This window comes from Meleagris gallopavo, chromosome 1 (assembly GCF_905368555.1).
Source record: "Meleagris gallopavo chromosome 1, MGAL_WU_HG_1.1, whole genome shotgun sequence".
NCBI lineage: Eukaryota > Metazoa > Chordata > Aves > Galliformes > Phasianidae > Meleagris > Meleagris gallopavo.
Genome location: NC_139404.1, coordinates 140,892,293 through 140,917,085, shown reverse-complemented (window position 1 = coordinate 140,917,085; position 24,793 = coordinate 140,892,293). Strand labels below are relative to the sequence as shown.

At 36.2% G+C, this 24,793-nt stretch overlaps 1 protein-coding gene across 1 annotated transcript in view; it reads left to right on the top strand.

Annotated features, from left to right (window-relative positions):
* ITGBL1 (integrin subunit beta like 1) overlaps positions 1-24,793 on the top strand; it is a 134,570-nt gene that overhangs the window by 75,510 nt on the left and 34,267 nt on the right. The gene's annotated exons all lie outside the window — the stretch shown is intronic.

Genomic DNA, 24,793 nt, shown 5'->3' with positions numbered 1-24,793 from the left:
TTCAATTACTCCCCTTTGTTTCATATGCACTTTCGTGTCAGACTGCCCCTCTGCTGTCATCTGTCACACAGCAACAAAATGTAATGGAATATTGGTAGGAAGATTCGACCTATACTGCCGTATCACCAACATCCAAATCTGACACTGTGGGCCAACATAATAAAAGAGGACACTCGAGCTTTCGGAGCAGCCCTTGTATGTAACTGCCTACTGAGGAAGGCACAGTTTGGGGACATTCCAGTCAGCTGAACATAAAGAAATTCACAGGACCAGATGGAATGAATATAAAAGTGCTGAAGAATTTGGGCAATGTCATTGTCAAGCTGTTCTCTTTCACCTTTGAAAAACTATTATAATGGAAGAAGGTTAATGATTAATGAAGAAATATGAAAATACAAGGAACTACAGGTCATTTATTTAGCCTAAGCTTAGTCTCTAGTAAGGTGGGAGAGAAAAACCTCCTGGAAACTATTTCCAAGCGTGTGAAGGATAAAATACTGTCTATAAGCTGAGAACATGGAGATTTACTGTGGGTAGACAGTGCTTGAGTAGCCTGATTTCCTTCCGTGACGAGTTGACTTCTGTGTGCATAAGAGGAAAGCAGTGGATGTTGTATAACTTGACTTTAACAAGGTCTTTGACTCCCAGAGTATCCTTATAGTCAAACTGATGAGATGTGGGCTGGCTGAGTGGATTATTACATAATAGTGGAAAATTGACTGGTCTGCTGTTCAGGAAGAATGGTGATCAGAAGAATAAACTCCCTCTGGTAAGCACTCTGGTAAACAACCCTCTCAAGCGTTAATATGGGGGCCAAGAATTGTTCAACATCTTAGTTAACCTGAGTAATGTGACAAAGTGCACTATAGGCAAGTTTATGTATGACAGGATATTGGGAATATAAGATAATACACTGAAGGTTGAAACTGCTATTCAATGGACCTGGACATGCTTGAAATGACAGTCTGACAAGAATTTCAACAAGGATAAATGGAATATCCTATATCTGGGATATAAGAAGGCTACACAGCATACAGACTGGGGGCTATACTTATAGAAATCTTTGAAGCAAAAGCAGACCTTATCAGCAAATTAAGTCACCACTGGACAATTGCAGCAAAAAACTAACTATGTACCATGCTGCATTAGCCAAGCTATCGCAAATATGCTGAAGAAATAGATTCTTCCTCCCTGTTTGGCATTTGTGAGGCCACCTTTGAACCATAGCGTCTAGTTTTGGACTTCCAAGTATGAGAAATATGCCCTACTGAAGTAAGTCCAACTGGGGGCTTCTAACACTATTTAGGAGATGGAGATAGTGAAGTATGCAGGGAAGCTGGAAGAACTGAGTCATTAGCTTTCAGTAGGGAAGGTTAAATGAAGACTTAATTGTTGTTAATAACAGGAGAGTGTAGAGAAAATGAAGTCAGAATCCTCTTAGTCTGAGACCCAACAGACCAATACTGAAAAATGGAAAAATACAGTGTGGCATAAGGACTTTTTACCATTAGGATTGTCAAACACTGGAGAAGGCATGGAGAGAGATTTTGGAATCTCCATCCATGGCAACTTTCAAAATTCAGTCGGTTTTTACCCTGAGCAACCTGCTGTAACAACTGTCTGGATAGAAGTTTGGGGTATTTGCCTCTCAGATACCCTTTCAACATATTTGATTCTATCAGTCTATGGTACAACCTGTGCACTAGATGTCTTGTGGTCAGTCAGCCTTGATTTTTTGTGCAATCTTGAAGAGGTTAGGATAAGATTGTGTAACTGTCCATTTTATGGAATGTTTTGTTTCTAAGTACATCTTTTTGCTGTTTTTAAAGCCTATATACTTCAGAGTAGAAGCAATTCCTTAGAGTAACTAGAGTAACACCTAACATGAGCATAGATCAATAACAGCTACAAAATTTAAAAAATAATCAGTTGGCTTTTTCATATGTCAGTTTTAATCATATTAATGACCATTAAATCATAGCATGTATCTTCATCTATCAGGAAATAAGAGCAAAATAAATGACCCATGCACAGATTATTGGCAGACATCCTGTTTCAGAATTTTGAAAACTGGAATATGTGGTGTAGTTCAGCCTCACATTCTTTTTGCTTACTGGTTAGAAAAGTAAAGGTGTACTACCTTGATTTTTTCATTCTTTCAGATTGGCTATAGTTTTACTCTCTGACAACTCAAAAAAAAAAAAAAAAAAAAATCAGTGTAAATGATTAGTTGGCAACTGTTTAGAGATTTGTGCCTCCACAGATGAAAAGGGAGACAAAATACAGTGGTACATTTTTGTGTTTGGTGGATCAAACTGCACAAGCCCCCCAACAAGTTGGCTTGCATCTTTTTGAACTACATGCGTGTTGGCATGTGTGTAGAATCATGTGTTTGGTCATTATTCCTTTAATTTCTCATGGAACAATGCATTTTTTTTCTGATGGCTGTAAGCATTATCCCATGAAAGGTCCCCCTTATTCTCTCAGTCAGTGCTTCTGAAATGCTACAGTCTATGGTACATTAAAATTTTCCTCTTGTATGTGAAATGGTCTTCCTTGTTCTTGTTAATTTCCTTGACTGTAATCTTTCCTCCTGCAAATGAAGATGACCTCTTTCACCTGTGAAAGATGTCTGTGAAAGAACATGAAGGCCTTCAATCTGATAGCTGTCTTCTGTACACAGTCTTTTCTGTAGTCCAGACTTGTTGAGGATTTTAGCCTACATCTTCCAATTTCGGATTGGTGGAATTCCGCTTTTTTCTAAACAGTGTATCTTCTAACATAGATGACAATTTTTGTTCAGGAACCTCTTTTACTTCAAACTGCTGGACCTTGTCTAGACCAACAGCATGTCAATACCTTTGATGGATTGTATGTGCTAGTAAAGTCTAGGAAACCAATGGATTATGAATGCTAGATAGAAAAATGTCATTAATTTCTACTGAAGAATGGCTAAGAAATATCAAATATACTTGCCCTTTTAATATACCAGCATTGTTTGTAAGAATAAGCTATAACATAAGCTATTTGCTCTAGTCTGAGAATCATAGAATCATAGAATCACAAGGTTGGAAACGACCTATAATATCATCTAGTCCAACCATCTTCTCATTACCACTGCTACTACAAGCTACTAAACCATATCTCGCAGCTCCTCATCCAGACATCTCTTGAACACTGCCAGGGATGGTGACTCCACCACCTCCCTGGGCAGGCCATTCCAGTGCCTGTCCACTCTCTGAGAGAAAAAGTTTTTCCTCATGTCCAACCTAAACCTCCTCTGGTACAACTTGCGGCCATTTCCTCAGGTCCTGTTTGTTGCCTGGGAGAAGAAGCCAAATCCCTTCCCATCACAACCTCCCTTCTGGAAGTTGTAGAGTGCAATGAGGTCTCCCCTGAGCCTCCTCTTCTCCAGACTGAACAATCCCAGCTCCCTCAGCCACTCCTCATAAGACTTGTGCTCCAGACCCCTCACCAGTTTTGTTGCCCTTCTCTAGACACACTCCAGGGCCTCAATGCCTTTCCCGTAGTGAGGGGTCCAAAACTGAACACAATACTCAAAGTGCAATCTCACCAGTGCTGAGTACAGGGGGAGAAGTTAGAATCAATTAAAATTAATAATAATTTTAAAAGTAGATTAGATTTTTACTGTTCCAAAAGTGTCATTCTGCCTTGGTTCACTTCAAAAATGATTTCTTATCTAAACTAAAGACAAGATTTATCAATGTCTTGAATATTTCCAGAAATATGGGGATGATTCACACTGCAGACAATGTTACTCACTGTAATATGCAAGGTCAATTGTCTGAAGGAATGTTTGTGCAATGTGAATAGCACAACAGGGATATGCAAAGTTGATCTTGCATTTTTGGAAACATAACAGGTGTTTGAAACAAAAGTACCTATAAATATCATCTCTCTGATAGCTTTGATGCATGAAGTATTTGTGTTTTTTCACAGTAAGAGGACATATTTCAAAAGAATCTCTGTTTAAATTAAAAAGAAAAAAGAAAAAAGAAAAAAAAAGAAAAAAGGAAAAAGAAGAAAGAAAAAGGAAAAAAGAAAAAGGAAAAAAGAAAAAAGAAATTGATATGTTTATGTGTGAGAGCTGATTAGATTTCACAGCTTGTTGACCTGTAAAAAGTCTGACTGTAAGTCATAAGGTGGCTTATAGCCACAAAATTTGAAAAGATCTGTATTGTCCAAAATTTTTGGAGTAATAAGTATATGTATACTGTAGCATCTCTACATGAATCTGATTTCATTTGAAAATGCAGAGCTGTCTGGTGTATGCACACCAGTGCATTTCTGTTTACCTGCACAGTAGGTAAAACCAAAGTCAAGTCCTCATGTTAAAAATATGTTAGCTATTGTAAACACAGTAGAGTATTCTAGATAAGTTTTTCTCTCAAATTTATCTAGGCATTCAAGTCTGAGATATTTCAGCCTTTGTTTTCAGTGGAAAGAGAGTACCTTCAGATTGGAGGCAGTATTTCCATTTATTTTGTATTTCTGAGTTGTTAAAAATGAATTGTCATTGTTTCTACTTTTCCCTACTGTCCTTAATGAGAGTGACTATCAGGCTAACCTTTAGATGCCTTCATCTGTGTTCTATAAATCTCACCAGTTTATGAAATCATCTACCCCAACTATAATGTTGTATTACACTATAAATAAAATTAATAGCTATCTATGTGGGCTGGGGCAAAGTACCTCTGCTGTTGATAACTAGACATGAGCCCTTGTTCTGAATATGTTATTGTAGTTTATGACTGTTTCAAGCTGCCTTAGCCAGTGATGTCTAGACTAGAAAATTAAAGAGCGCTATGGATCATCCCCAGATACTGCATCTTGCTTTCCTGTAATGTCAAATGGTTAGAACAGTAGCTGGTCTACTTCTGCCTGTGCCAGCTAGTAGTCTTTCCAAACAATTCCTGCTTATAGTTCAGGAATTAGCGTGGGCTAGTGATTGGCTTCAGTAGGCAGAATGGATGAGGCTACCTTTGAGAAAGAGAGCTTGGCAGTACGGATGCCAGTTCTTCTGTGCCAAATGGCCCTGGAGCCAGGGAACATTTCCAATCCTGTTTAACTGACTACTACTTAAGAGATATCTATCAAATACTGTTGTGTTGTTATAACAAAGAAGACTGGCCTCCTTTCTGCACTGTGGTTGGTAGGATATCTGTGGAGCCCAAAGGAAAAGATGAAAAAGAAAAGAAGCCTGTGCAACTTTCCAAAAACTCACTGCAGCTATTACCTGCTCTGTGCCTTCTCCAAGATAGCAGCTTGTGTAAAACAAATGGGTCAGTGCTGTCCCAAAATTTATTTTGCACAGTGTAACAGAAAACTAATAGATTCCCAGGTTGACTGAGTAGTTTGTTTTCTTCTTTTTGTGCTTCTTTTATGACAACTTTAACTTAAAAATATTGTAAAAAAAAATATCAAATGGAAGCAATGTTTTGAGCTGAGTCATAGAATCATAGAATCATAGAATGGTCTGGGTTGAAAAGGACCTCAAAAATTGTCTAGTTTCAATCAACCCCCTTCCCCATGTCCAGAGTCACCAACCACTAGACCAGGCTGCCCAGAGCCAAATCCAGCCTGGTCTTGAATGCCTTCAGGAATGGGGCATCCACAACCCCTCTGGGCAACCTGAAAATTATAATGAATCAAAATTGTTTGGGTTTCTCGTGAATATTGTGAGACAACTTGCTTTTCATAATCTGCATTTTGGAAAGGAAGACTGAAATGTGTGGTATGACATCAGAAACCCAAACATAACATAAAAATGCAACCTCCTCTCAGCCACACACTTTTCTTAACTAGGTTTACAGCACACAAGATTCCAGCTTGATCAATACTTACCTGCTTTTCCATCTCACAGTTTTCTGTTCAAGGCATTTGTGCTTTTTCTTCAGGTATTTTGCAATGTCATCTTCATGGTGCAAGTAATTATGGAATTATTCTTTTCCTATAGTAACTGTTTATCATTAGAGTAAATTAGAAGTTTATAGGTACAAAGATTAAAAAGCACTTTGCATTCTTTTAGGGAGAAAGGTATTAAAAAACTAAGCAAACTTTATTTCTCTGACAGGCAAAAGTAACCTATCAACTTTGCATCAATAGCTATGTTCTGATCTAGCTAAATTCTAACTGATAAACTAGATATAGGGGTATTTTGTGAGAGTCAGATTGCTGCAGAGTTAATTTATAGAGTCAGTGAATCTCATTTTCCAAGTATGTAGGCTTTCCTGTCAGGAAAAGAAGTACAATATTTTTTTTAGCATTTTTAAGAAGTTAAGACATTTAGCAAGTGCCAAATTTAAATCAGCATGATTTGATATTTAAGCTGACTTTTTACTTTACTACTTTTTGAGGTTGCAAAGGTGCACAGAGATCAGTGTGACTATTTATAAGGAAAAAAAAATACAAAGAAACAAGAGACTGATTTGGAAAAACATGTAACATTTGATTAACTTTTTTTTTTCTGAAGATACTAAAAGGAAAAAATATATGAGTTGCTGTTAAGTAATCACTGTCTTTGAAAAGATTTTCTTTAAAGAAATAGGACTCTATGTTTTAAAAGTTTATTAAACACATGTTGGAAAAACTGAGCAACATTTTTTATATGAAAAGTCCTTCCCAAGTAATTTGTTTCCTGTGATGGTATAAACCATTGCATTCTTGCTTTGAGTAGAAAAATGAAATAAGAGTGTAAGCTCTAAAAATAGGGGGAGATTTGAAGTATTTCCCTACTTTTAAATACTTCTGCAGAGATCAGTATACTATGAGAGCTGAGTACAGCCTAGAATAAATATTTTCAGTGGAAGCAGGAACCTAAGGAGAAATGAAATTGGGGAAAATATTTAGGCTTCTGATGTCTCACTGAGAGTTTTTGCAGTTACCAATGGGAAATGGATAACTATAATTAGCAATTAGGAACCTAAATATTTTCTGAAGTCTTTGTTGGACATAAAAGTAATCATCTGTATAAAGTCTTGGAAAATAGCCAGAAGGTAAAATTATTTTCTGCAGCTTATAGTTGGAGGAGATAGGTTCAAAGTTCAAAGACAGTTCATAGTCCAGACGTCAGTCTAAAAGCCAGCCCTTGTGCCGAAAGTCTTAACAAAGTCTTCCAAGTCAAAATGTTCACCCCAGGAGTTGTAGATCTCTTCCTGAGATAGGTTTTCACAAAGAGGAACTAGAAATTGATGTAATTTATTACCTCGTATTTGGTTCCTGAATATCACTATTGCATTTCTCTTACAGGAACTGCTACAGTTTTTCTTAGTAAGAACAATTACTTCAAATGTTCTCCCCTTTCTTTACCATCTTCATTTCTCTAGTGCTCACAATACTTTCAGCAGACAGCTTTGTCACTCCTGTTAGGAAAATTATTTTATGCCACACATATTTGTCTTTGTCTATGTTCTTTTTACTTTCTCATATAAATCACACTTCAGAGAACAAATAAAGCGAGACATGACCTAAAAACCTAAGTACCTCAGATCAAATGATAAATTCTGTGAAATTTACTGAAATTTTAGCTCTCTGGTTCTGAAATTGAAAGCTTAGTGTTGGGTAAAGCAAAACAAAACAACTATCTTACTATAGAGGTTTTCAGAAAGACAGGTGTATACCAGATCCAATAAATTGCTGCCATGAAAATAATTTCTGTGTCTCCATCTGCCAGCTCTGAGGCATGCAACTGGAGAAGGACAGGCAAACGAGTTACTAAACATTAATGATTTTATTTCATCTATGTATTTTTCTATTTACATATCTATTTATTTATCTATCTATTCCTTTATTGCTTTGTACTCGTCTTAGACGTAGTTTTAAGGCCCAAATTCCTAATTCTATTTATTTTTTATATGGAATGCCATAAATAAATTTATTATATTTTTAATATAATAAATAATAATATGATAATTGCAATCTACTTTTCTTGCTCATTATAAGTCACTTTTTGTCCAAATATCTGCTTCAAATGGTCAACACTTTACTCAGTGATCATTTTTGGAAAGCTGTATAATAGAAGAGAACTTAACATTAACTTCTGTATGTCTAATAGGTTCATGTTCCCTACTAATTTACTCATGAATCTTTCAAATGCATATTCTGCCTATTTTGGATAGTCTAACTTAGGAGCTGTGTGTTTGGACTTAGTTTATACTAATGTCTTCTTGCTAAATATGCTTTTCTCCTCATTTTGAAAGATGCTTATTTTGTAACTATGTTGGTATGTTTATAAAGCTGTGGAACATACATACAAATGAAACCCTTCTTTCTAATCCGGTCATGAACTCATCCTTTTCCTTCCTAGTAGGGAATATTACCAAATATATTAGACAAAATGACTCATTAAAGAGAAAAATGGAACATGAAAGTCTGAAGACTTATCTCCTTTAATGACCATTGGACTGTAGAGTAGATACTAGAAAACAAGGAAGTGTAACTTTACCACTTGTACCAATGTAAAGTGTTACTTATTACTATTGCCAGTAGATGGCATTGTTTATACTAACTACGTAATTAATAGTTTGAAACTTGTTCACCGGTGTTTTTTTTGGGTAGGGAGGGGGTGAGGTAGGGAGGTTGATAGGCATTCACTTTTCAAACTATTAGAATTCTCATGGAAGTTATGGAAGTCACTTGTCAAATTTCCTTATTTCCTCAGTTAAAAAAAAAAAAAATTTGCAAAATGAAGCAGTCATTTGAGATTTATGTAAGGAAGTAGTTCAAATGATGTATTAATTTTAAGTTTTGTGAGGAAGAGAAAAGGATTTTTCCTTTTTGGAGGATAAAAAAGTATATTTAGTGAAGAACTTAACATTTAATATCTCTGTTTACATTCAGTGAATACTATTAATGAGGTATTTGTTGTCCCTATTACTTACTGTTCACATCTCCTATAGACTCTTGACACAACCATTTTTTTTTCTGTAGCTGACGTGGAATGACTTGTGGTAGTACTAAGGGGATAACCCAGCAACATAAGTCCAGATGTAGCTAATAGATCACTAATTTCCTTCCTTCCTTCCTTCCTTCCTTCCTTCCTTCCTTCCTTCCTTCCTTCCTTCCTTCCTTCCTTCCTTCCTTCCTTCCTTCCTTCCTTCCTTCCTGTTGAATATTTAATCCAAAGACCAAGGATATATTTGTTAACTACAGAACATTTTTGCCCTATTTCAATGTATGATAAAATGAGAGGGCTGCTCACAAAGTAAGATACTTTGATGGACATTAACCTAAGGATTTTTAGAGCATTAGTAATATTGAAATCCATGACCTTTGCAATGATAAATGAGCCACTGAAGTGTAGAAGATATTTCAAGATCCCTTGCATCATAATACATCATATATTACTCTGCATAATCCAGATATTGATCTTTGTGGCTCTGTTGTGTGCTGAATATTTATTTCACAAGCATAATCAGTAAGTAGGAGCAGATGCACCTAAGGATGCGTGCAGTAGAAGTATAAAACCTGGGATTCTGAAGTAATGTACACTTGGTTAAATTTGCTATAATATGCAATAAATAATAGTAAATATAATATCATAATATTATTTTGTGCTGTACTGACAACAAGATTTGAGCTCAAAGTGATTTTGATCAATGACCTACGAAAATCTGTGCAAATGAGCCTCCTCTGGTTGGAGGAGGTACTGCCAAACAATAATGCTGGATATATCTACGAAGCAATGAATTCACAGTGGCAGCGTCTTAATTTCTAAACTTTGAATGGCAGTGATTTTCAGTCACTAGTAGCGTACAGTAACGTAAAACTGAAGAATAAGTGGAAAGATCCTCTGTCCCATTTAAGTCAACTGACCTGCATAGGCTTGCACTCCGTAGCATTAAAAAAACAAAATAATTACAATTTTACCTTGCTGCAACTTTTTCCTACTGCACAAAATCTTCTGTTACCCCTAATAGCATAAGAAGTCCTGCTTACAGCTGGCTGCTGATTCACTAGACACAAAGGAATAATGACAGTGGCGATGCTTGTCACAACACTGCAGTTGAGCATCAAGTTGAGAGACAGGAAAAAAATACAAGTCTTTTAAATATCTTTACAATTACAAACAAAATGCATATAGAAGGCTATTCAGGTCATTTGCAATGCCCTGCTACTCAGGGACTAAGTAAAAAGAGTAGTACTGTGGATCTTTCACAGAGGTTGGAGCACCTGCAGGGTCTGTCATAAGGGTTGGAATAATGGCAGGCCCTGTCGCACTGTTATCAGATGCAGACACCTTCTCATCCCCCTCACATAGAGTCCTGTAGAAACCTCTAGAACCACGTATGTTCATCCCCATTCATATCACAGCTACTTCTTTCCATGGAGTCATTTATCCAATCTTCATCAGCAATGTAGTTCTAAGACGCTTCTTAGTGAAGATACTGATGCAGGAATTTGTCCCATGTATTACCTTACTATGTGGGAAATTGCATTAATTTCTTGTAGCTTGAGAGGAGGTTTATCCTACATTGCACAGATTTTGTGCAGATTGTACTGATATAGAGAATTCACTGAAACATTTTCGAAGAGCAGTTGGAAGCATCTCCCTCCCTTCAAAGTTGTGCTTAAGACTTTGGTCAATGATGAAAGTAAGAAATGGTTAATAGAAAGAGAAATATCACAATTATCAAAATACATATTTATATTTTTTTGTGTATGTAGCAGAATACTTGAATTCTGTTTGCTGCTTATATATTAGATTAAACTGTGTGGATTTTAATGTTTACTGTGATTACCAAATTTGATTTGAGTTATAGTTAATCCATTCTTTATCAAAAAAGCACAGGCACACTAATCTGTGTTTTATCATCATTGAAATGATAATTAATTTGAGCTGGCATACAAATGTTTTAAATTCTAGTTCTTTTCATTTAAGCTTTTACCTCTACTTATGTTTTTTGGGCTTCTACCCAAATGAGTGATCATTCTGTTTTATTAATTTCAGCATGTTTTAATACTTAAAAGCTGTTACATAAACAAGAAATATGATGATCTTTCTGGATAGAGAAGGAATTAGGAGGTTGGTTTGAACACCCTGCATTTATTTTGTGTTAGGTTCCCTTTCATTTCATATCATAGATTCATAAATAAATGTGATGCACTATTGATTACCACTTGATAAATATATTTGCAATATGTCATCAACTCAGATGCATCTCAGCCTCATATATATGTTGCATTGAACTTCATTATTGGCATCTTATACACATTAGTTATAAGTGATTGATTTTTGACTGGAGATATCCCAGTAATGTTATGGCCAAAAATAAATTTTTCCAGTTTTAATGACGATGCAGATGAATAGTAATTGAATAATAAATAGCTAGTGATCATTTAATAAGCATTTCCAGTAATTAACACACACAAAAAAGAAAAAAGATAATGATGGATAGAGGGTAAATTATAAGTAGTGTAAATACATCTTTTAATTTCCTAAGCATTAGTAGTTCAAGAGTGGCAATGGCAACTAAACAAAAGAACAAAAATAATAGTTCTGAAGAGTCTCATGGGAGGGCATTACAAATATAAGTACAGATGCATTCATTAACATTAATACAGATTTTTCTGAGGTCTCAAATTGAGTGCATAATGATAAGCAGTTTTATCTAAATCAAAGCAAGATGTGCAGGAATCTGTAACGTGTAGAATTATTTAGCATGTCAAACTTTAAACATTAACTGCAGTTTCTTAGGTCATCTCAGTAAATCTATTGTCAGTAGAACACAGAGGTTTCAGAGACAGGTCCTTATTCTTCATGTTTAGCATATTCAGGTTTAGAAACACCTCAGCAAAACCACCAGTCTTTGGGGTAGGAAGTTTGCACTTACATAAATTTGTAAGATGCATTGGTTTCTGTTGAGAACAAGCAGGCTATTTCTGACGAGAAATATTCAAGGATGATCTAGTTATCAGATACTCCATAGTAGGGAACAACTAATCTAATAGAGCTCACAGTCCAATTCAGCAGTTTTTCTTGTTCATTTTTCTTGTAAATTCTTAAGATTAAAGTTTATTTTCTTTCTAGCAAAGATTTGTAAAGTAGATGAGTTTAAGTTTGCTACAGTTCGGAATTAATATAAAAACAGTAATAACGCAGATAGTAGCTCAAAACTTAGACAGTGTTATCTAACAACTACATTAAATCTGAGTCTGTTTTAGATGGAAATGGTAATTCACACTACCTGACCTTATAGGTACTGCTTACTGCTATGGTGTTTTATATTTACTGTCATTTTGTGATATAGCAAGAACAGCTGCACTTCTGAGGAGCAGCTTAGGTGGTGAATGTTTTGTTTTTCTGGGAATGAATCATCACAAATTTGAGATTTGTTTTTTTTCCATCTTATCTTAAATGTGATGGCTTAGTGTTATACTCTCCAGTGTTACACATCAACTGAATTAATTCAGCAAAGTAGCATAATCTTGTCCACATTTATTTAAAAAGATTGTGGAGCAGTAGTTCTTTTAATGATAGAGTATGAAAATGATTTGGTCAGGTTAAAAACTTCTAAAAAGGAAATTTCTCTGTGACTACAACTATCAGTTCTGAAAGAACTTTCACAAGAGCAAGCCAAGTGGATGACTATAGGCATTTTTTTTTAAGTTTTGAATATACAAATTTAAAACAATTTTCTTTTGTTTGGCTTGAGTCCTTTTGAGAATTTGCATCTGGAATCAGCTGACTGAATGAGATTTCTTTACACAAATACCTATAGAAAATGAATCTCACATTTATGATTTCGAAGATTGTCAGAATTTTTTCAGTCTCCTTCCAGAGGCAAATAAATAAACCTTTCAAGGTCCTAATTGCAGTCTTCACATGGAGTTTCTTCATGTCATTAAGGACTGTACATTGCTAATAGCTTTATATTTTACAGAGAACATGTTATGTTTTCTAAAGCTCTTTATCAGAATCCTATATACTTGTGTCTAGCACAGGAAAGTCTACAGAGCTGAAATTTTTGAGGGATTAATACCCTGGCATTCTGCTGTGTATTTTTAATGTAGTTTTAGATGTACGAGGCCTCCAGGGAGTTCTTCATTCACTGAAATAAATACTTTGGGGGGATAATTAAATTTACATTCATTCAAAAACTTTAGCAGAACAATTGCAGTACTAATGATACATTTCTATTACATGATCTGACTAACAGTGGCAGAAATGTCAGTGTAAATCACCATCATCAGTAACAACAACAAAAAAAATCATATAATTTATGCACAATTTTTCACTCAGGTTTTTAAAGTTCCTTTGGGAAAATTTCTAGCTGAATGCAGAAACATTTATGGCAAGGTGAAGTTGATCCTACTGCAACTGAGTATTTAGATACAGCTCAATAATGAAGTACTAAAAGAAGACGTTAACTTCTAAATAATGTGAAATTGAATCCAATGTAAAAGAATAAAGCTGGGAAAAAAAAAAAAAAAAAAAAAGGAGAGGAGAGAGGAGAGCTTCACGGAAGGCCCCTTTCTGTGATGAGAGGTGAGGGCTGCCACATGCCAGACACAGTAGGTTCCAGCTAGCTCCGGCAGCTCCACTGCAGGGCACAACTGGACCCAGCACCGAAAATGCTGTCACCTCAGGGAACTTAAGGAACATATCACTTGGCGCTTAAAACCAGCATGAAAGAACATTCTAAACATTTACTCTGAAACACTGACACCCGCTCTCACTGCCCATAGGGGGGCTGAATAACCTTCCGAATTTCCTAGCACCTGAGTGGAACAAAGAAGAGTAGTATAACAAGTGTTATAAAGTATTTCAAAACAACACAAACAAATTAGATTGCACCAGATATTTACTGTTAGTTTCATATTTACTCTATTTGGAATTATTGACACTACTTTCTATTTTGTATGATTTGAGTTTGCATTTGATGTTATAAAGACTTTTGATAAAGAGAAATACCGGGTACTTCTAGTAATTATGAGAGGCTTGGTAGCTAGATGTGAAATACAACATGGATATTTATCTGGCTTTTTTTTATTCACCTCTTGGAAGTTTCTGTCAGCTACTTCAAAGATTGGGATACATTAAGGAATGGGAATAATTTCAAAAGAAAATGCAAATTCTTGCATAGTTATTTTTCTTGAAGTGCTCTTTGATAGTGATTGAAAGAAAAGTTATGTTCATTTTACAAGTACAAAGTGCAAATGCATCAGTGGCAATGGCCTTTACAGTTCACCCCATGGCATTAGTATATTCAAAATCATACAGAAGGCTGCATATTAATGGCTGAGTTCATAAGAGGCCTATATTAATGGTTGCACTTTCATTCCTAGGTATCTGTAAGAATACTTACACCTCTTTCAACTTATTGGCCATCATTTAAGATACTAAGAATGTTCTTTCTGATTATTGTTTAGTTTCCTTTGGGGGCAAAATATAAAATAAAATAACTTGAGAATAGCACAAGGTAAGCAGTGAAATCTGTTTTGTTTTGGTCTAGAAGTTTGTTCTTTTGGTGTCTGGAAGTAAATGAGTTTCTCTATACTATGAGGAAACGAAGAATGGTTGTAGTTAATGAATGTTACGAGCATTTTCTCATTTGACTTTTTCCTGATATTATATCTACTTGTATGTCGAAGGCAGTCTTGAACTCCCGGGAAAAGAGAAAAAGAGAGAGCAAAACACGTGCATGAATTCCATAATCAAGTTCTGAGCCTATTTATTTAAAATTATTGTTTCTACTACAATCTTACTTTTTTTCTTTTATTTTGATTCACTGTGAAATCCACGTTTATCTTCCTAACAGTTTCAGACACACCCTGCAGATACAGCTAATTAGAAACCAGTCACTGGTTGGAGTTTCCTTCAGTGCTTTCCACTGATTTGTTTTTGTTTATGATGCATTTTGTTTGCTTCATTTCTGTGATACATTTATGCGTTCTTATTTAGCCTTCAGACAATCAAGTTATTGGAGAACCAGTGTGCACGGCATAAAAAGAAGTGAGTCATTCGCCCATTCTCAACATTTTGTTTCTTCGGCTGATTGAAGGGTTCAATAAATTACTGTGGCTCATAATGACTATAAAAGTTAAACACTATTTTTATCTATTCAGCTGTGTTTTAAATACAGCATTGGGATCTATCATTCTGTCATGAAGAGAGGCTCTGGAAGCATTTGACAACTTATAATCTTTCCTCCTTCACGTATTCATGAGAGGAAGATTATGCATGCAAGCAATAACTTTACACATTAATTATTGAGTCAGATATCAGGAAGACTATATCTTCATGAAAGACAATGCACAGAAATACTTCAATTTGAAGCAAAGATAAAGTTCAAGGGTAAAAATCATGGGGCTTGAGTAAAAACAGCTAATTTCCTGTTCTCTGTCCCTTATCTATGTTTCAGTCTAGAATATCTATATTATGAAAAGACACTAAGGAAGAATAGAAGTGAATAGCTGTTCATGGAACTCATCAATGGTTTCAAGCTTGATTGTACCTTTAACAGGTGGTGTAATCAGATCCATCTCTTAGTGAATCAGTTTTATTTCTTAGCATGATGCAATGAGTCAGCAGGGCTGTGACCATGTAACTTTCTGCACTTTGGTATAATACCTTTACTGGAAAGAAGATGGAACCAGCAAGTTACCTTGCCCAGAACTACACAGACAGTGGGCTTTGAGTATATCTATCTTCCTTCTTTATTGCCTTCTTGTTTGACTTGATTAATCACTGCTCCTTCTCAGTACACCAGATGATGCTAAGGTGGCCTTTCATTTGCTCATGGCTGTTGGTGACTCATAGTATTAACTCTGCCAATTAATTGAACTGGCTATAGTTTGGACGCCCCTATGTTCATTCTTAGACTATTGGTGCTTTAATGCTCGTGCTTATATTCCATCCTAGTATTCCAAAGGAATAATTCATTGAAAGAATTGGTTTGAAAGAGAGAGTGAAAAATGCTTCCATTACCCTTTCATCCACAAACGGTACCACAGAAACAATACTTGGCAGGAGTTAACCCATGATCTTGAATAATCTTTCAGAGATTAAAAAAAAAAACAAAACAAAACAGACACGATGACCAATTCTTTTCATTTAAATAACTTCTGGATATAAATCTTTCCACAGCCTCTTTTCAGATAACATAGACTGGATGTGAAATTAATTTAGTGCAGAACGAAAGATTACTGTTGTCCTTAACGTGCAGAGTCTCATGATAAAGTCTGCAGACTAGATCTCCTACAGTTTAAAATCACAAGTATTCCATATGTAGTTACTTTTGCTTGTTCTGTGTTTTGCATATGATAAACAAAGCAGTTACAGTTATCTAAATGTGTGTATGTAAGTGAATGAACACAGTAGCAGTGACACTTGGCACTGCTGCATAGTTTGTCACATATATGTTCAGCTATATTATATTCTGCTATGAAAAAGGGCCCAGATAAAGAAATCTGGGATGTTACTTGAATATCTCATACTTCTGTGGTTTCGAGACTTCATCCTATTATTATCACACTTCTTTTGCCAGAAATTATGTTAGTGCCTCTTAGAACGCACTTCAATCTTTTTCTTGCCACATATCAGAGTTCCTCTCTACAAAGCACAAAAAAATGCATTGTTTCAGAGATGTAAAGCAATCTATTTTAAAAATTCCAAGCATCTCAGGAACTTTTATTGCTAACTTATCTTCAATCCGTGTCATTTGCTTTGTAATTAAACTTATTCTCCTTATGGATTGTGCTGTTTGTGGTCATTTTCTGCTAGAATCTCCCTAATAAGTTCTTTACTTAGATTTACATGCAATCTGTTGATCTGTTTTTCAGACTTGTTGCCTTGCATGGCTAAACACTATATGGCTTTTTGTCATTTTGAATTTTTTTTAATAACCTTCTATGGTGGTTGGAGCCAACCCGTGTACACAACATCGCCACCACATGCTTTCATCTGCCTGCTAAGAAAAAATGCTAATTCTTGATATTTGCTCTCTCTCATTCTTTGCTAGAGAAGAGTTTAGTTTTGAAAGGATGAATTGCCTATTTATGTTAGGAGACACTGATAAAGAACTACACCTTTTCCTGGGGGCAGAGAATGGCAATGCTTGTGGAAGTCTTCATGCTCTAAATTTTTTGCTTTTAAATCACAGACCTGCTCCTGAGGATCTCTCACTGTAGTGTACATTAGATTTTTTTGTTTTGTTTTGAATGGAAAGTTCCACTGTGTCTAATTTGGATTTGAGATCTTACTGTAGATCTTTCACTAGAGCTTAAATCAAAATATGAGATATTATTGACAGTACTACTGACTGACTCAAAGATAAGAACCCTGATAATTTTACAAACTATTTGATTATTTAATTAAATAAAATAGAAAAATGAGTTGAAATTTCTTGATGGGATATTTAGGAAGATTAGTCCTGTCACAGTTTCATTTAAAAAATTGGCTCATTTCTGATGGGACTTTCTACAAATATTCATGTTGACTAGGTAATACTATCAATGTGAAGACCAGTTCTGGTAGCCTGAGACTGAAAAGCAGTGTACATCTTCCTGCTTTAATGAATGTCCTTTCACTTCTATCTGAGGTATTTTCTGAGACCCCCAGACAGCAGGATGAGAAAACTGATGTACTTTAACTACTTCTTTTACAGAAAATTTGAAATCCACCATTATTTTAAAGGCAGCTGTCTAAGTAACATTGGTAGGAATCAATTGCAGCTTCATTTGTTGTTTTTCCCAGAAAATCTCAACAACATAATTAAGCAACAAACTTTTTTTTTTTTTTTTTTTTTTTTTTCTCCTCTCCTACAAGGGCAGTATTGCAATCATTTATGTCAAACTTCTGAGATTTTTATGGATAATGGAAATCCATGAACATCCTGATGCTATATTAAATCAGAGGAGGGAAAAGACTAGAATGAAGAGCAGACTTTTTTCTATAAGAGGTGCTGCACAATGACAGAAATTGCCTAGACATTTTATGTAGTCCCCATCCTTGGAGTCATTCAAAATGCAACTGGACACAGTCCTGGGCTACTGCCTCTTTGTGTCTTCACTCTGAGCAGTAGGGTAGGACTAGATGATCTCCAATGGTGTCTGCTCGCCTGTACTACTGTGTCATCCCTATTGATTACACTGTTATTCACATCAGTCCATTAGCCTTTCTCATAAGGGCACATAAATCTGTTTCGTTTTATGGCATCTCTTAATGGCATTAGTTTCATTTTCCCATTAATTCAAAATAATTAATTAATTTCATTTAAATATAAGGCATTACAGTCCTGTAGGTGGAGGAGGCAGCAGTGCTAGACATTTATTCCATCTCTCTTCCATTTTGAGATGGTGTGATTTAATGGTACTAGGCCAATATCTGACAGTAGAGTCAATCCTATATTCTAATGTTAAGGACAAGCTAAGACGCAATCTTCATTTGCATAACTGATTTAGAGAGATGCATGGACATTGTTGTTAATATACTTTGTGCCCTTTTTACCTTGTGTAACAAATGCTCTAGAAGGACGCTCATCACTTAAGCACTTAATAATCCTCTCCCTCGCAGTAGGAAATCCCTTTGACTGGCAAGACAGCATCAGTGGAAGAGGAGAGCTGCAAGGGTGAGTTTAGAGAGCGGCTTCTTTTGGATTTCAGGTATTGGAATAGTGTATCTGTTTTTGTCTAGGCCACAGTTCACTTTGGCCTTTGTGCTGAATTGCAGGGCAATCTTATGCGGAGATATTTGAAGTCAAAGGTGTCTTCAAAATGAGGTTACTTTCATTTAAAGAAATCTGTCTGAAGCATTCAAATATACAACAGTCTGAGTTCCAGCTGCATTTCCCTAGCTACCATAGATCATATCTATTCAGGGCTTTCTATGGCATATACAGATGTTTAGGACTTAATAAAATTCTTCAGACAAATATATCATTTCATTAGGAATACAGCCTCTCAACATTGCTTAGATTTTGTCCATAGCATCCTCTACAGAAAGTCCTGAGCTTGTGTTTCATGTTATGTTTGCTGTACAAGAAGTAGCTCCAGACATGAAACCTCATTAGCATAGCAGAATGCTCAGGTTGTTAAACTCTGCTAAAAATCTGTGTGATTGTGTAAATAAATGAATTCTGGATCCTGTCTGTTTAGGAAGGCTGTGCAAACTGATCCTGATGTTTGTAGTGGGGTTTATTCCTTTTTTATCAGTCTTCCGGATGTTGCACCTCTGTTTAGCATTTTTTGTAGTAAGTCTAGAATGTCTTTCAGATGTTGGGAGTATTTCTTCTGTGTATTGTTTTATACGTATTTTAAGCACTATATAAACGATTTACTCTGGAGATAGTTTTCACTTTTTTAGTGGTACTTCTTTGGAAAGCACATTTCATTGTCATTAATTGCAGCTATAAATACAGTGGCAGGGAAGCAGCGAGAGATGAGAGTGATGTTTCCTGTTGTGATCTTTGAGACAGGATAGATGAATGAGTCATTCATGCAAGCAGCAGAGCTGATCGTGGGGGTTTCAAGGAAAATATTAAATTCTGTCACTGTGATCTTCTCAGAACCCTGAACCCGTTGGTGACAACCTCAGGCTGCCTGGGCCTGCTGCTGTGTCTGCTGGCTCCTTCCCCTTTGCAGCCCCTGAAATGCCAACTACTGCTGTGTGAGGCGGCCAGACCAGTGTCTCCAGCAGTGACTGAGATGCACAGAGTCTCATTGCTGGGCACTGCTTCTCTGGAGATAGCAGCAAGGGCTGACTGACTTGTCTAATTAATGCTCCATTTCTGTGATTGCATGCATGCGTATTGCAAGAGTTTTGACGTGTTTTGCATACTAATGATTCCATAGTATCTGGGGTTGCTGTTGATTTGCAGCTGATGTCTCCACTGCTCTTTTTCCTCTCACAACTGAGTATCAGTTCCCGCCTATGTCTGATCCACAATTACCGCCCCCTGTAACTTATGCCTCCCACTTTTTTCACAGAAAAAAATGAGTTCTGCTGATTATTTTCCTTATTCCTTCCCACTCCCTCAGCACCAAACCTCACTGCCTATCCCCCTCCAAGAGGGAGAAAATGAAAATAGAAAAAAAATTACTAATTCTTCAGCAGCAGCCACTTATTTGCTGCTCTCAGGGTTCTGCCATAACTCAGGATCCTGGGGGGAAGGGTTAAAGACCAAGCAGCTGCTGGGACCTTACATCTTCCTACATGGGAATTTAATAGCACAGCTTTTCAGTCGGACAGAACTACTCAGAGGAGGTCTGAACATAATTTTCTTATCCATTATATTAACAGAGAAGAGCCAATCCAGTTTTTTAATGAAATAACTGCTGTTCAATTCATTACTACTTGCTAAAAAAGAAGGACTTTATTGACTTGAAAACAATTCTGCAGAATTAATTGCTTTTTATTGTTTTTATTAGGCTGAATAATTTTGAGTACTTTTCTCCAAAACAGTAATAAAAATAAATCCTACATTCATGCTGTGTTTAAAGCAATTTTGACAGATTTAAACTCACAATACCAAACATACTTCGTTTCTCTAATCAGACATTTATGAGAAGCGTGGAATGCTCCATTTAAGCCTCATTTCCAGCTAAAATCAGGTATGACGGAGCTTGCCAAACTCATTGTGTTCAATTTGCTTGGAAGCAATTGTTGTTGGGCTTTTTTCTTATTTGCTAAACAGAACTCTGATACTTCCTGGAAAAGGGCTGGGATGAATTTTTAATAGTCTTTAAAAATCCACACAAGCAAATATGGCTTTAGTATTAATTCATGCAGTGCTAAAATCAGAGATGGCACCCTAGTGCTGGAACAAAGTTTCCCACACTGGGATTTACCTCCTGTCTGCTCTCTTACATTGTTTTAATCCTGCTTAGTGAAAGCCCAGAACAACAAAGGTCACTTTACACAAAGCTGCCTGGTTGGTCTCCAGCACTTGCTGTGGAAATGCAGCTCAACACTGGGTGAGGCTCTAGGAGCAGGGCTAGATCCTGCTGCTGTCGTAGGATGCACCTGTAGTCAGGACTCAACAGAAGCCACAAGTGCCTTCTGCCTTGAGCAAGGCCAGCATCAAGGCTGGTGGAATCATTGGTGCCAAGCTCCTGTCAGCCACTACTGCACGAAAACTAAGTCTGCAGGTTCCCACAAGGGTGGGAGAGCTTTCACAAAACCATGTGAGCTCCTGTCAGCTGCTAAAAATATCTTGCAGCTGTAAGAGGTAGTTTTCTCCATGTTGTCTTCCTCCATCTCGGGATACTCTTTGCAGAATTTTCCTTCTGGAAAGGAATAGAGATCTTTTTTTTCCCCTAACATCACTTTGCACTCTGACTGTTTCTCTGAGTGCTGTGGTCTTGGGTTCTATCATCCTGCTCCCTGCAAACAGGGAGCTGGGTTGCCAGTGATTTGGCTCAAATGAGATTGTACCTTGTGGAATCTTCAGTGAAACTCAGATGGTGCAATCATATACTTTGATCCCTGATATCTTTTCTAATTATAAAGTAAATATATGGGAACAGGTGTTTTTACTGAAGAAAGCTTGATCCAAGTGGAAACACTTTTCTCCAGGTCAGTACACACTCTCCAGCTGTGCCACCATGCTTCTCCACTACTGTGGCACCATTCAGTCCTTATGAGCTATGGTACTTCAGGCATGATATAATGCTGCTATGGAAAAGAAGAGGTGGCCACAGCAGTAACACCAAAACTGTCCCTAGTCAATAAAGTTCAGCTGACAAAGTTTTGAACAATGGTGGTACAGGAAGTAGTATTTATTTCCCTAAACTGAGCAGTCTGTATAACAATATGTATTACATTTTCCGTAGAAAAAGATGTTTTGATCTGGACAGGAGTTAAATTGCCTTGAGAAGAAAACATAGTTTTTTTCTTTCTTAACACCACTGTTTGTGCTAGCTGTCGTCCTTAGTTCTCTCTTAATGTCACTTCTATTTGGCAGTTTGGAAAAATTTTCCTGGAGTCACCTGGATTTCCACTGAAGCATATTCCTAAAAACTACTGACATCCTTTTTCTACTTTTGCATACTCATGAATTTTTGAAATTAATCTATTTTATCCTGCTGAGTGTTAGTCACAGGTTTTCTCTCTTTCTTTGTTTTTATTTTTGGTGGGTTACCTTACTTTGCTTTTATACTGTCTCCCACTTATTCTTCCATGAGCTGTGATACTCATCTTCCTCCATATTCTGTTCCTCATTTGCAGATGTCTTTGTTCTTCCTTCCTTCCATTTCACATCTTCTTTTATTCATTTCAGGGTGTTTGGAGCACTTCAAACTTATTTCTAATCCACTTTCTTCTCTGTTATCTGTTGTCTTCTTTTTTCTTAATTTCTGGCCATATGTTTCTTATTGGCCTCATCTAGGGATGTTATGTCAAAGATTTCTTGTTTATGGGTTTTACAATCTGTAAGTGCATCCTAACTTGCCTCTTCTCCCATACCTTTCCATCTCGCATCCAAATTTTGATTTCATCTTCAGCTGTGGCTTAAGTCTTGAAATGTTTTATTTTGTGTAACCTGTTAGATTACACTTTTTATATATACATGTTCTAGAACACGTTTACCAAAATGTTTCAAGTCACTGTAATGCTCTTCTCTTTATGTCCCATTTGCCTTCACTTTGGCAACTAAGTTTTCCTACTCCTACTCTTAATAGCAGCAGCAATAAACTCCTAGCAATATCTCCCTCCATTTAAGTCAGATGGAATCTCCACTGTGTTTGTATTCTAGACTTTGTTAGTGGCTGTTTTATCAATGAGCTTTTGTTATGTCTTCGAAGTAATCAAATGGGCTTTTGTAGGGTTTATTTCACAAGCTTACATTATCTGAAGAGCTAAGTTCTTTATTCCTCTCTTCTGGAGTAGTTGTGCTCCTAAGGTGCTGAGAACTGCCCCTAAATAGCTGGAGTGGAAGAGACTCATCTACCTTCAGATTTCTGTAACAGTGACTACTGTCTCTGTGAACACTGTTTTCCATGTATTTATTGGAGAGGAAAAGGTTATTTTAACCTGCTGTTTATGGGACCTGTTTAGACATTTATTTCAGAATGAGATGAAGTCTGCTGTAAAATTTTCAGTTTATCCATGAACTCGAGTGCTTGGATGCCTTGAGATACAGAAATAAGTGATGCAGAACCCCATCCTTTGCAGCTGTGTCTTCCTTTGGCATTTTTGTTCACCACAGTCCATATTTATTAATATTTCATATATATGTAAATAAGTACGAACAAATATTTTAATACATACTATCCACAAAGGTATTAACATTCTTGGGTACTTGAAAAGGATTCATCAGATTGAGTCTTGATTATTTCCTCTCTGACTACTGAGAAGAATGTAAGATATAACATGCTTAAGATGAGTTTTAGAGTCCAAACTATCTGAGGGGAGAAAAGACACAAAAATTGCTACAGAGGTTGGCTTTGATGTATTCTTTCTGTATCCAGGAAGATAAAACTGCTCACTCTAATGCCTAGGTTCAGATCTCTTTTCTTAGCTGTTCTTTAGTTTAGCATATATATTTTGCTATAAACTATTGCAGTGAACACTGTTTTTTTTCCTTGAAAGTATTGCTTTTTCAGCTGACAGTTGCATTTTGATAACATTTTCAGTATTCAATAAACCAATTGGTCTGAGAAAGCACTCTTTGCATTGTCATATATGCTTTTGCAATGGCCGAGGACACTGAAAAATTAGTATTTTGCATAATATCTAAACTTATTTCCAAAATAGAAGGGGATAGATGTTTTCAATTTAGCACAGAATTTCCTACAATACTTTTAGGCTTTGCCTTCTTAACATTTTAATCACTTGTAAAAGATCCTCTTATTCTGATTTATATAAGAGACTTCAGTTTTTCCATTTTTGCTTCGTTTGACTTCAAAATGATTCAAAGGCTTTAAAAAACAGTAGCATTTTCTTTTTCTTATTTTTATATTAGATTTTTAGATGTATAATATTTTTTTACATTTTCCTTTTTTGAACAGCAACTTTTAAAGTATTAAAAGATTAGTCATATCCTTAAAACAAAACAAACTCAATATGTAATATCAAACATACTGCTGGCATCTTATTTGACCTTGTCTTCACAAAACTCTCTTGTTGAAACTTTGAAGGGACCCATAATGTCTCATTTGGTCATGACCCCAAGCTTGCCAGAACTCAAAAAGTGTTTAGACAGTGCTCTCAAACATATGGTCTGATTTTTGTGTGGTCCATTGTAGCCAGGAGTTGGACTCAATAATTCTTATGGGTTCCTTCCAACTCAGGACATTTTATGATTCTATGATTTGATGTGTTTTGAATTCTCCATCTGCTGAAGGGCTTTTCATGTTTTCCTGGGAATGCTAAACTCTTTCTTCTCTCTTCTTCTTTAGAAAGAGGAATTAAGGGAGGAATTGCAAGTGACAAAAACCTTCCTTAGCACTATCAAGAGTTTATATTGTGCAGTAGTATAGCATTCCCCTGGCTGATTTGACAAATATTTTCTTGGTCCTTTGTTCCCATTCATTTTCAAGTATCTCTTGTTCATCAGTGGCATTTCCTCCTTTCCTGTCCAGTGAGTGGTGACTGGGGCTCCTCCATACTCTTTCTAGCTGACAGCTGGATTCAGTAGGTTCTCCTTATGATTGCAAACTGAGAACAGTTCCACCCAAAGCAGAAATCTTGGCAGAAGCATACATCTTACTTAGTGACTACAACCCTTCAAGAAATTCTGGGTGTACTGTGAGCTGTAAACCTGATTTCCTGCTCTAAGAACTAGCATCAATATTAACATGTAGGTGAATGTTTTAGGCTTAGACTTTTTTCATC